At 50.1% G+C, this 9,979-nt stretch overlaps 1 pseudogene; it reads right to left on the reverse strand.

Moving 5' to 3' along the window:
• Window positions 1-776: 776 nt before the first annotated feature.
• Window positions 777-9,705, reverse strand: LOC129474409 (spermidine synthase-like; annotated as a pseudogene).
• Window positions 9,706-9,979: the final 274 nt, after the last annotated feature.

Consider the following 9,979-nt stretch of genomic DNA (forward strand, 5'->3'; position numbering starts at 1 on the left):
CCTCCAGCCTTAGCCTCCCAAGCAGCTGCAATGACAGGCGCAAGCCACTATGCCTGGCTGATTTTTGTATTTTTTGTAGAGAAGGGGTTTTGACGTGTTGCTCAGGCTAGTTTCTAACTCCTGAGCTCAAAGCGATCCACCCACCTCGGCCTCCCAAAGTGCTGGGATTGCAGGAGTGAGCCACCGTGCCCAGCCACATATATGTATTTCTTTTTACAGGTGCCTGAAATTTTGGCAGGGAGCACTGATTTTTCCATTATAGTAATGATATAATGTCAGCTCTGTGGGGGTATAATTTGCATATAATAAAAGCCACCAATTCTAAGTGAACATTGTGTTGAGTTTTGACAATCGTATGCAGTCATATAAATAACCACCATAACAATCGTAATCCAGAATGCTCCCTCATCCCAAAAATGTTCTCTCCCACCCCTCGGCAGTCAATCTCTTCTCTCCACTATCAGCCCCTGGCAACCACCACTCTTTGTCACTTTTGTTTTGAATATTCTAGAATTGCATGCAAATGGAACCACATTGTGCCTGGCTTCTTCCTAAACATACTATTTTGTTGTTGTTGTTGTTAATAGATGTGTTTGGGAGTGAGGAGGGTAACAGAAGTGAGAGAGACAGCGCTGTGCACAGCTGGTATAGGCTTGGAGGCTGAATGCCACACAGAGCAACACAGACACACAGACAGACAGTCCACCCAGCAGGGCAGACCGGGCAGCATTCCGGGGCCTGTAACACTTGGTTGATCAGTGAGAGCCGGTGGGAGGCCTGGCCCAGGGCTGGAGGCACCCAGGCACCCTGGAGACTCCCTTGTCCGAGGTCCCAGGTGGTGTTGGTGGTGGCAGTGGGGCTCAGCTCACACCATTCAGGGCCTTGCAGGCAAACCCGGGCGGCACAAAGGCTGTGCGGTGAGCGTCTGGGCTGTGGCATTTCAGCTGCATCTGCCCCACCTGCTGCTGTGTCAGGTGCTGTAGCAGCTCCCAGACATGGGTGCTCATGTTCTGCTGCACAGCAAGAAGCCAGTCTGGCTGCAGGGGTAGATGGGGACCATGCAGTAGGTGTAGCCCACCAAGGCTACTGGCAGAACTGCTGCATCTCCTTATGAGGTGAAAGTGCAGCCACTGGCGCTCTCCCTGGCAGCAGAGAATGTCATCCTCCGCGAGCGCCACCTTCATCTTCATCCGCTGACAATAGGCTTCCTTGATGAGGCTTTCAGCTGGGCCCATGTGGTCTGAGAAGTCAGTGATAACATCAAAGGCATCCTAGTTCTGCTTCATGAACTCAAAACTGTCATCCACATGAAGGGTCAGCTTTGAACTAGAGTAGCAACTGGCCATGCCTGGCAGGAACTTCTTAGAGACTTGGATGACATCCTTGTCAATGTCACACTGGACCACAGACTCCATGGAGAGGTGCTTCCCCACCTCATGCAAGATACCCATCTCTGCCCGCGATGATCAGCACCTTTCGTGGGTTGGGGTGGCTGCAGAGAGGCAGGATGGCTACCATCTCCTGGCAGGAGAACTCATCCCTCCCTGTGCCCAGGATGATGCCATCCAACACCAGCATATTGCTGTAGGTTTTACTGCAGAAGACAAGGATGTTCTGGTAGTGCGAGTGCTGGTCGTGGAGCAGAGACAAGGCCTGCCCGGACCACAGGCTACACGTCTGGTGGAACCAGCCCTCGGGGATGGCAGTGAGGCTGGAGGCAGCAGGGCCCTTAGGGTCAGGCGCCACGACAGGCAGGCAATGTGGGGCACGGACCCGGGACTACAGGCCATGTGGAGCCACAGCACATTGGGACCGGCTGCATCATACTTTTGAATTCCATTCCTGCTGCTTTTATCGGCAAATCATTTCTTTTGCATTGCTGTTGAGTAGTGTCATATTCCACTGTAACTGCATACACTGGCGTGTTTACCCATTCACTGGGTGATGGGCATTTATGTTGTTTCATGATGAATAAAGCTGCTATGTGTGGACATATGTTTTCATTTCTTTCGGATAAATGCCGAGGAGTGAGATCACTGGGTCAAACAGTGTGAGTTTAACTTTGTAAGAAACTGGGAACTGTTTTGACACAGTGGTGATACCATTGGAACACCCACCAATCATGTAGGAGTGTTCCGTCTGCTCCAAATGTTTGCCAACACTTGGTCTTGTCAGTCTCTCTCAATTTAGCAATTCTACTGGGTGTGTCGTGGCATCACATGGTGATTTTACTTTGCATCAACAAAGATGTTGAGCATCTTTTCATGTGCTCAGCTGCCACTCATATATCTTCTTTGGTAAAATGTCTGTTCAGATCTCTCGTCTCTTTTTAACCAGGTTTTTCACTTCTCAACATTGAGTTGGTCTCCATAACCTCCACCACCAGATGTGACTTTCATTATTATGTTATATTGCAGAATAAAAGTGACTCTGTAGATGTAATTAAGATTAAATAGTCAGCTGACCTTAAAATAGGAAGATTATCCTGGATTATCCAGGTGGGCTCAAGATAATTACATGAACCCTTAAAAGCCAAAAAGGAAGGCAGAGAGATTCAAAGCATGAGTAGGACTCCACCCACCATAGCTAGCTTGAACATAGGGAGGACCACAGGGAAAACATGAGAAGGAAATGAATTCTACCAATAAGCGGGGAACTTGAAAGAGGACCTGAGTCCCAGATAAGAACCACAGCCTGGCAGATAGCCTGATGTTAGCCTGGTCAGACCCGCAGAGGAGAATCCAGCCACGTCGTGTTTGAAAACCTGTGAGATAAGACGTGGTTGCTGTGTTAAACCCCTAAATTTGTGGCAATTTGTCACACAGCAGTAGAAAAGTAATACACCATCTCTTTATTAAAAGGAAAAAAAAAAAGCCCACAAAAGTTAAATTAAGAGATCCATAAATTTCAACACAAATGAGAGTGCATACTCCTTTGTGGAACTAAAGTATTCATACCTGTGTATTGCTAGGCAAACAAAACACACTTGAGTTGAAAAACTACAGCCAACCCCTTCCAGGACGTACACCTCCTACCTGGCCCCCGCGGGCATTTGAATTCATGACTCCGTTTTCAGAGTTTCTGGAAACTGTCTAAGTTCTCCTCCTCACAGCCTCCCATCCCAGGAAGCCCAGGACTCTTGGTTCTCAGGGAAGGTCCTGCTCACATTTTCCAGATGACATCATCCCCGTGGGAGCCAAGTCTCTATTTGGAGGTGTTTTCTTCCATTCTTTGTGTGTTTTGTTTTGTTTTTTACCTTCTTAGACCCAGGAACCAGTCCAAGCAATGTGTGCTTCCCCAACATGTTAACACAAACAGCCGCTTCCCAAACTGAAGAGGCACATGCTACCTTAATTACGCGGTTGCTATTGAAACACTCGAGTGGCAGACAAAACCTTTCATTTGGGGAGAAAATTAATTGTACACAAACAAGAGCACATTTCATCTCGAATTAAATTCTTCAACATTCCCTTGGCAGAGAACCCTCCGGCCGTTTCTCTCCTTTTCTTTTTGGCGTTAAGTCTCACCCCTTTTATGAGAGATTTTCTTGGCAAACAGGGCCAGCCTTTGAGGTCCCAGGAGAGTTTTGCTGTCACTTCCCTTTATTGGTCATTCTGTCGCCTCCACTGAAGCCTCACTGGCTCCCGTCCACCTTGAGCTATGACCCTCCCACCTCAGCCCTGTTCCTTCCTAACACAGTCCCCTCCCCTCAGCCTCTAAAGTGTAAAACTGTCCCAAGTCCATAATACCCTGCCCTCCCCAAGGCCAGCAGCGGTCCGAGGTAGGCAAATGATTAAACATGGTGAATAACAGAGCGGAAGATGCAGCATGGGGAAAGAGCTCACTTTAGCTCCAACTCAGATTTGTTGCTGAGTGCCACAAATAATGAAATCATCAATCTTCCCTGAACTAAAAAAAGGAATCCACCACAGCAAGTTTGAAAAGGGCAGGGAGGAAAAGTCCTGCCTCCTCATTGGAGCAGTTAGGGCCTGGTTGCTCTGTGATCTCGCTGCCCAGCTAATCCACCCCGGGCACCCTGGGAACTGTGCAGAGGGGACATCACTGACCTGTCACCTGCCCAGATGCTCTGATCCTGAAACTCGCTGACTCACTTCCGGGAGGAGAGGATGGTCTCGGGTCTGTGAGCTGTGTCACGGGCACACCAATGGGTGTTTTGTGGTTCACGCATCATCACAATAGCACAGCCCTTGGCCTGGGCCAGAAAGGTGCATTTCAAAGTTGCCACAAAGGGACTTCTGGGGCAGGCTTCCTAAATGGGAGGGCGCCCAGGCCTGTGGAAATCTGCTCTTCTCCAGCCCTTCTTTCCTTTAGCTGCTCATTCGCCCTGGATCCTCCAGCAGCCGTGACCTGGGGCCCTTTCCACAAGTCTCACTGTCCTGGGTTGAACTGTGTCCCTTTCAAAATTCCTTTCTTGGAATCCTAACCTCCAGTACCTCAGAATGTGACCTTCTTTGCCGAGGTAATCAAAGTAAAATGAGGGCCGGACACGATGGCGCACGCCTGTAATCCCAGCACTTTGGGAGGCCGAGGCAGGCAGATCACATGAGGTCAAGATTTCGAGACCAGCCTGGCCAACATGGTGAAACCCCGTCTCTACTAAAAATACAAAAAATTAGCTGGGTGTGGTGGTGCACACCTGTAATCATCCCAGCTACTCAGGAGGCTGAGCCTGGAGAATCACTTGAACCTGGAAGGCAGAGGTTGCAGTGAACCGAGATCATGCCATTGCACTCCAGCCTGGGCAACAGAGTGAGACATTGTCAAAAAAACAAAAAGGGATCAAACAAAAAAAAGAAAAGTAAAATGAGGTGATTAGGGTGGGCCCTCAAAGAAAGAAAGAAGAAAGAAAGAAAGAAAGAAAGAAAGAAAGAAAGAAAGAAAGAAAGAAAGAAAGAAAAAGAAAGAAAGAAAAGAGAAAGATGGAAATTTGGGCACAGAAACACACATAGAGGAAACATGCAAGGAGAAGATGGCCCATCTACAAGCCGAGAAGAGAGGGGCCTGGAACACTGCATTCCCTCACAGTCCTCAGAAGGAACCAACCCCACTGCCACCTTGATCTCAGACTCCTGGCCTCCAGAACTGCAGGAGGCCAGTCAAAGCGTTTCTGCTGTCAAAGCGCCCAGTCCAGGGTACTGGGTTACAACGGCCCTTGCAGATGACTGCCCTCACCAACAGACATGTTTCTTTGGCCCTCTCTCTTTTGTGTTTGTTTTTGTTAAACGAGCCAACATTCAAGACTCAAATTATTTTACATAAGAATCTCTTTCACTGAAACTCTAGACACTGGCCAACACTACATGGCGGGAGCTGAGTGGAGGCCACCCCCTCCTAAGCCCTCCAGAGCCCCCGGCGCTGGCTGCTGTCTCCCTGGCACCAAGACCGGATGTCAGCCATTATTTGTCTCAGGAGGCTTTAGTTCCAGATACCAGGAACCACATTAGCCATATTAGGCAGAAAGGGATTGAATAGAGGGGACTAGGATCCCCCCGAAATCATGAGAAGGGCAGGGGCACAGGCTGCAGTCTGAGTCCTCAGAAGAGACACCCAGAATAGGACCCCAGAACTGATCTGCCAGGGACATAAACCACATAGCCAGGCACTCCAGAGAAACGGGCTATGGGGTTGGGGAGCAGGGGGAGGAACTGCTGAGTTGAAGGACACACCAGGGGTCAAGAAGCAGCTGCCTCCAAAATGCACCCCCACCCCACTGTTACACAGAGGAGCCAAATATAGCCTCTGAGGATTGGCCCCTGGGCTGTCCCTTTCTCTCCTTTCTTTCTTTCTTTCTTTCTTTCTTTCTTTCTTTCTTTCTTTCTTTCTTTCTTTCTTTCTTTCTTTCTTTCTTTTTCTTCTTTCTTTCTTTCTTTCTTCCTTTCTTTCTTTTTCTCTTTCTCATTCTCTTTTTTTTCTTTTCTTTTCTTTCTTTCTTTCTTTTTTTTTTTGGACAGAGTCTCATTCTGTTGCCCAGGCTGGAGTGCAGTGGTGTAATCTCGGCTCACTGCAACATCTGCCTCCCAGGTTCAAGCAATTTTCCTGCCTCAGCCTCCCAAGTAGCTGGGACTACAGGCACATGCCACCACGCCCAGCTAGTTTTTGTATTTTTAATAGAGTCAGGGTTTCACCATGTTGGCCAGGCCGGTCTCAAACTCCTGACCTCTGGTGATCTGCCCCCCTCAGCCTCCCAAAGTGCTGGGATTACAGGCTTGAGCCACTGCACCCAGCCCATTTCTTTCTTCATAGCAAACTGAGTCCCGTTACCTCGAAAGCCCACTGGTGCCAAACTCAAATTGTTACACACCTGATTATTTTTTAAATAACCCAAAGAGGTTTTTAGCCATTTAGAGCCTGCCTGCTTTGCCTACCCTGCAAAACCTCACGTGACAGCTCTTACTCGTGCATAAAAGATAGAAAGCCTTGTCATTATAGGGCCCCCAAATGTTCTCTGCCCTTGGGAGCACCCTGACCCAGAGACTCCCTGGGCTACGCTGCTGAGCGACATCACTTCGTCACACAAGCTCCTGCCCCCAGAGTTCCCTGGCCCTCCCTGGCTTCTGCTGCGAGGAACCTTATCTGCTTGCAAACCTGTCAAAGTACTGCCCAGTGAAGCGAGTGTGTGCTACTGCCACCTCATGGTCAGATTTTCCCTGGATCAGCTCCCAAATCCCTGGAACAAACCCACAAACTGAATGGCCATGCCCTGGAACTCTGATGCAGAAGGTTCCCACTGTGCCCCTGGCTGGAGGCACTCACTGAAGCAAGGGCCTCAACTCCTCCACGTCCAAGAGCCTGGGAAATGCAGGTTTCAGCTTTCCAGCCTTTGCAGCCCCAGAAGCAGACCAAGTGGAGGTGCCCTCACCAACAGCACTCATCACACACTGACCTCGGGCTGCAGCTTCTGCTTTCCTGACGCAGGCCCCCTTCATTCATGTATCGGGGTCCAAGAAAGCATCCTCATATCTGCCACATAGTGAGGGCTGGGAAACCAGGTGGGCTGTACTCTGATCCTCCAACTTCCTCTCCAGGGTCACCGACTATCCAGGATTGCCCAGAACTCTCCAGTTTTAGCACTGATAGTCCCATATCCCAGGAAACCCCTCAGTTCTGAGCCAATGAGGACGGGTGGTCCCCGTGCTTCTCTCCCGGCAGAGCCATCCCTATTCTTCTGCAGATGATTCCAGTGAACAACAAGGGTTCTTTGCTAAAAGTTACTGCAAATAATCAGTCCACATCATCCTCCAGATAGAAAGGAGCATTAGTTATGATACAGGGTTTCCCAAAACAAGGTACACATACCTCCAAAGATGATTTGGGTCTTTCACTAATGAATGCTGCTTTTTTTTTAATGGAGATAGGGCCTCACTGCCCAGGCTGGTCTCAAAATCCTGGCCTCAAGTGATCCTCCTGCCTTGGCCTCCCAAAGTGCTGGAATTACAGGCATGAGCCACAATTCCCAGCCTGTGCTGCTTATTTTAATAGTATAAGAGTACTCAGACGCTAGACAAAAATAAAACTAGTATATGAAACATATGAATTTAAAAAATTAATATTAGAAGAGATTGCATTATGCAAATGATAAAAATTATGACAGCAGTTTGGGAATGTCTGAGATTTGAGAGCTCTGTTGCAGTAGGAAAATCCGAGCCTGGGAGCCTGTGGGCTGGGATAGGCACCCTCCCTCTGCACCTGCTGGTCATGTGACAGTGGACACGCGACATGACCTTGGAATTCAGCTCCTCATGTGTAGCATCATGAGGCCGCCATGGCTCTGTGGGTTCTTCTCCCTCAAATGCAAAGACCAGCCGTGTCGTGGATGCCAGGGTGGGGCCTGCACAGGCTGCCCCCCAGTTCCTGCTGCTGAGACTTCCTGGTATGGCCCCGGACTTGTCCTCTCTACCCCTGGTCCCCAGCCCCTCCTGTGTCTGAGAACTCCACACAGAGCCAGCCATGAAGTCCCTGTTTGGATTGAGTTAGGTGTCTGCCACTTGCAGCCAAAGGGCCCTAATGGATACAAATGGCTCTAGACCAGGGGTCCCCAACCCCCAGGCCACAAACCACCACTGATTTGTGGACTGTTAGGAGCCAGGCTGCACAGCAGGAGGTGAACGCCTGAGCTCTGCCTCCTGTCACATCAGCAGCAGCACTGGATTCTCATAGGAGGGCGAACCCTATTGTGAACTGTGCATGAGGGGGATCTAGGTTGCATGCTCCTTATGAGAATCTAATGCCTGATGATCTGTCACTGTCTCCCATCACCCCCAGCTGAGGCCGTCTAGTTGCAGGAAAACAAGTGTAGAGTTCCCACTGACTCTGCATTATGGTGAGTTGCATAATTATTTCATTATATGTTACAATGTAATAATCATAGAAATAAAGTGCACAATAAATATAATGCACCTGAATCATCCTGAAACCATCCCCCCCCCCCCACCTCAGTGAGTGGAAAAATTGTCCTCCATGAAAGTGGTCCCTGCTGCCAAAAATTTGGGCACCGCCGCTCTAGACGGTCCCATCATCCTGGATCAGGTCCCAGATCACTTCCCTCTGGCCTTGCCGGCTGTACCTTTGCATGTCCTGGTCCTGCCGTCTCCTCCTAGGACCTCCTTCCTCACTCTCCCACCTTCCCTGCCCAGCCCAGCTCACATGTTAGCTCCTCCTGGTAGACCTCCCTGACCTCCCTTCTCTGGGCCTCGTGGCACCTGCTCCTCTGGACGGGCTCGCCTGTGGCCCTGCCTCCTCCTGAACTGACTGACCACAGCGGGGTCTGGGTGATGTTACTCCACCCAACCAGGGGCTGGAGGAACCAGAAGGCCCTCCTCCCTCTGTGGACAGGGTGCTAGACACCTTTTTTGGGCTCATTCATCCTTATAGGCTCCATCTTCCTGTCTCAACTCCTATTTCCCCCAACGCTGACTCTGGGTTTGTAGCAACCAGCTTGATCACCTCCCAGCACATACATGGCCACAGGAGGACTCCAGTGATACATGTGGGCTATTGCAGCATGCATTTCATGGGTTGAGGGGTGAACATCATGAGTGTGGGTCTCGCTCAAGCTTTTTCACCATGAGAACATTCTAGAGAAAGCCTGGAAGCTGGCGGCATCGGCCGACATACTCTTAGTTATAAATTCATCACAGCTCATAAGTCCCATGTTTGGAGCATCTCCATAGGAACGGTGCGAAGTGACCTTGGATTTGCTCCTGACTCCTTTCTCCCTCACATCACTTCCAACTGATCAGAAAATCCTGCTGGCTCTATTTTCAAAATCAGTCCTGACTCCCACCACTTCTCCCCACCTCCACCGTCCCACCCTGGACCTCCAGGCCGCCCTCATCTTTCGCCTGAAATATTCCGAAGCCTCTTCACTGCCACCCCCTTCTCACCCTCTATGGGGCCATTTCTTCCATGACAGCCACAGGGCTCCTGTTAAACCCATTGAATCATGTCCTCTCTCTGCTCAAAACCCCCCAGCAGCTCTGTCATGCTTGAGTCAAATCCACACTCCTCACCATGGCACAAGGTCCTGCACGTGGTCCAGAATCTACCTAATTTTTGACCTCATCCCTGACTTCTCTTCCTATTGCCCACTCCACCCAGGCCCACCAGCTCCTCAGCTTCCTGCAGCCCACACTCGACCCACTCAGGTCCTGCCCTCTCTGGAACATTCTCCCCAGACGTTTCCATGGCCCACATCTTAGCTGAGACTTCGTGGAGTGGCCTTTCCCAGCAGTCCTCTTGGGATATCCCTCTCTCCTTATCCCTTTATCCCAAAGGCTGGTTACCTTCTCTCCATATCCCTTGTTCACCTTACTTGATGCCCCAGGAGCCTGGCTTCTAGGTACTTTCCCCCAGCCTCTCTGGCTTCAGCCCACAGGCACTCTGGCAGGGGATGGAGGACAGGAGTAAAGAGAGTTGCCCCAGGGTGCCAGGCAACAGCTGCAGCGTTGGCAGCAGCTGC

Source organism: Symphalangus syndactylus, chromosome 24 (assembly GCF_028878055.3).
Source record: "Symphalangus syndactylus isolate Jambi chromosome 24, NHGRI_mSymSyn1-v2.1_pri, whole genome shotgun sequence".
Lineage (NCBI taxonomy): Eukaryota > Metazoa > Chordata > Mammalia > Primates > Hylobatidae > Symphalangus > Symphalangus syndactylus.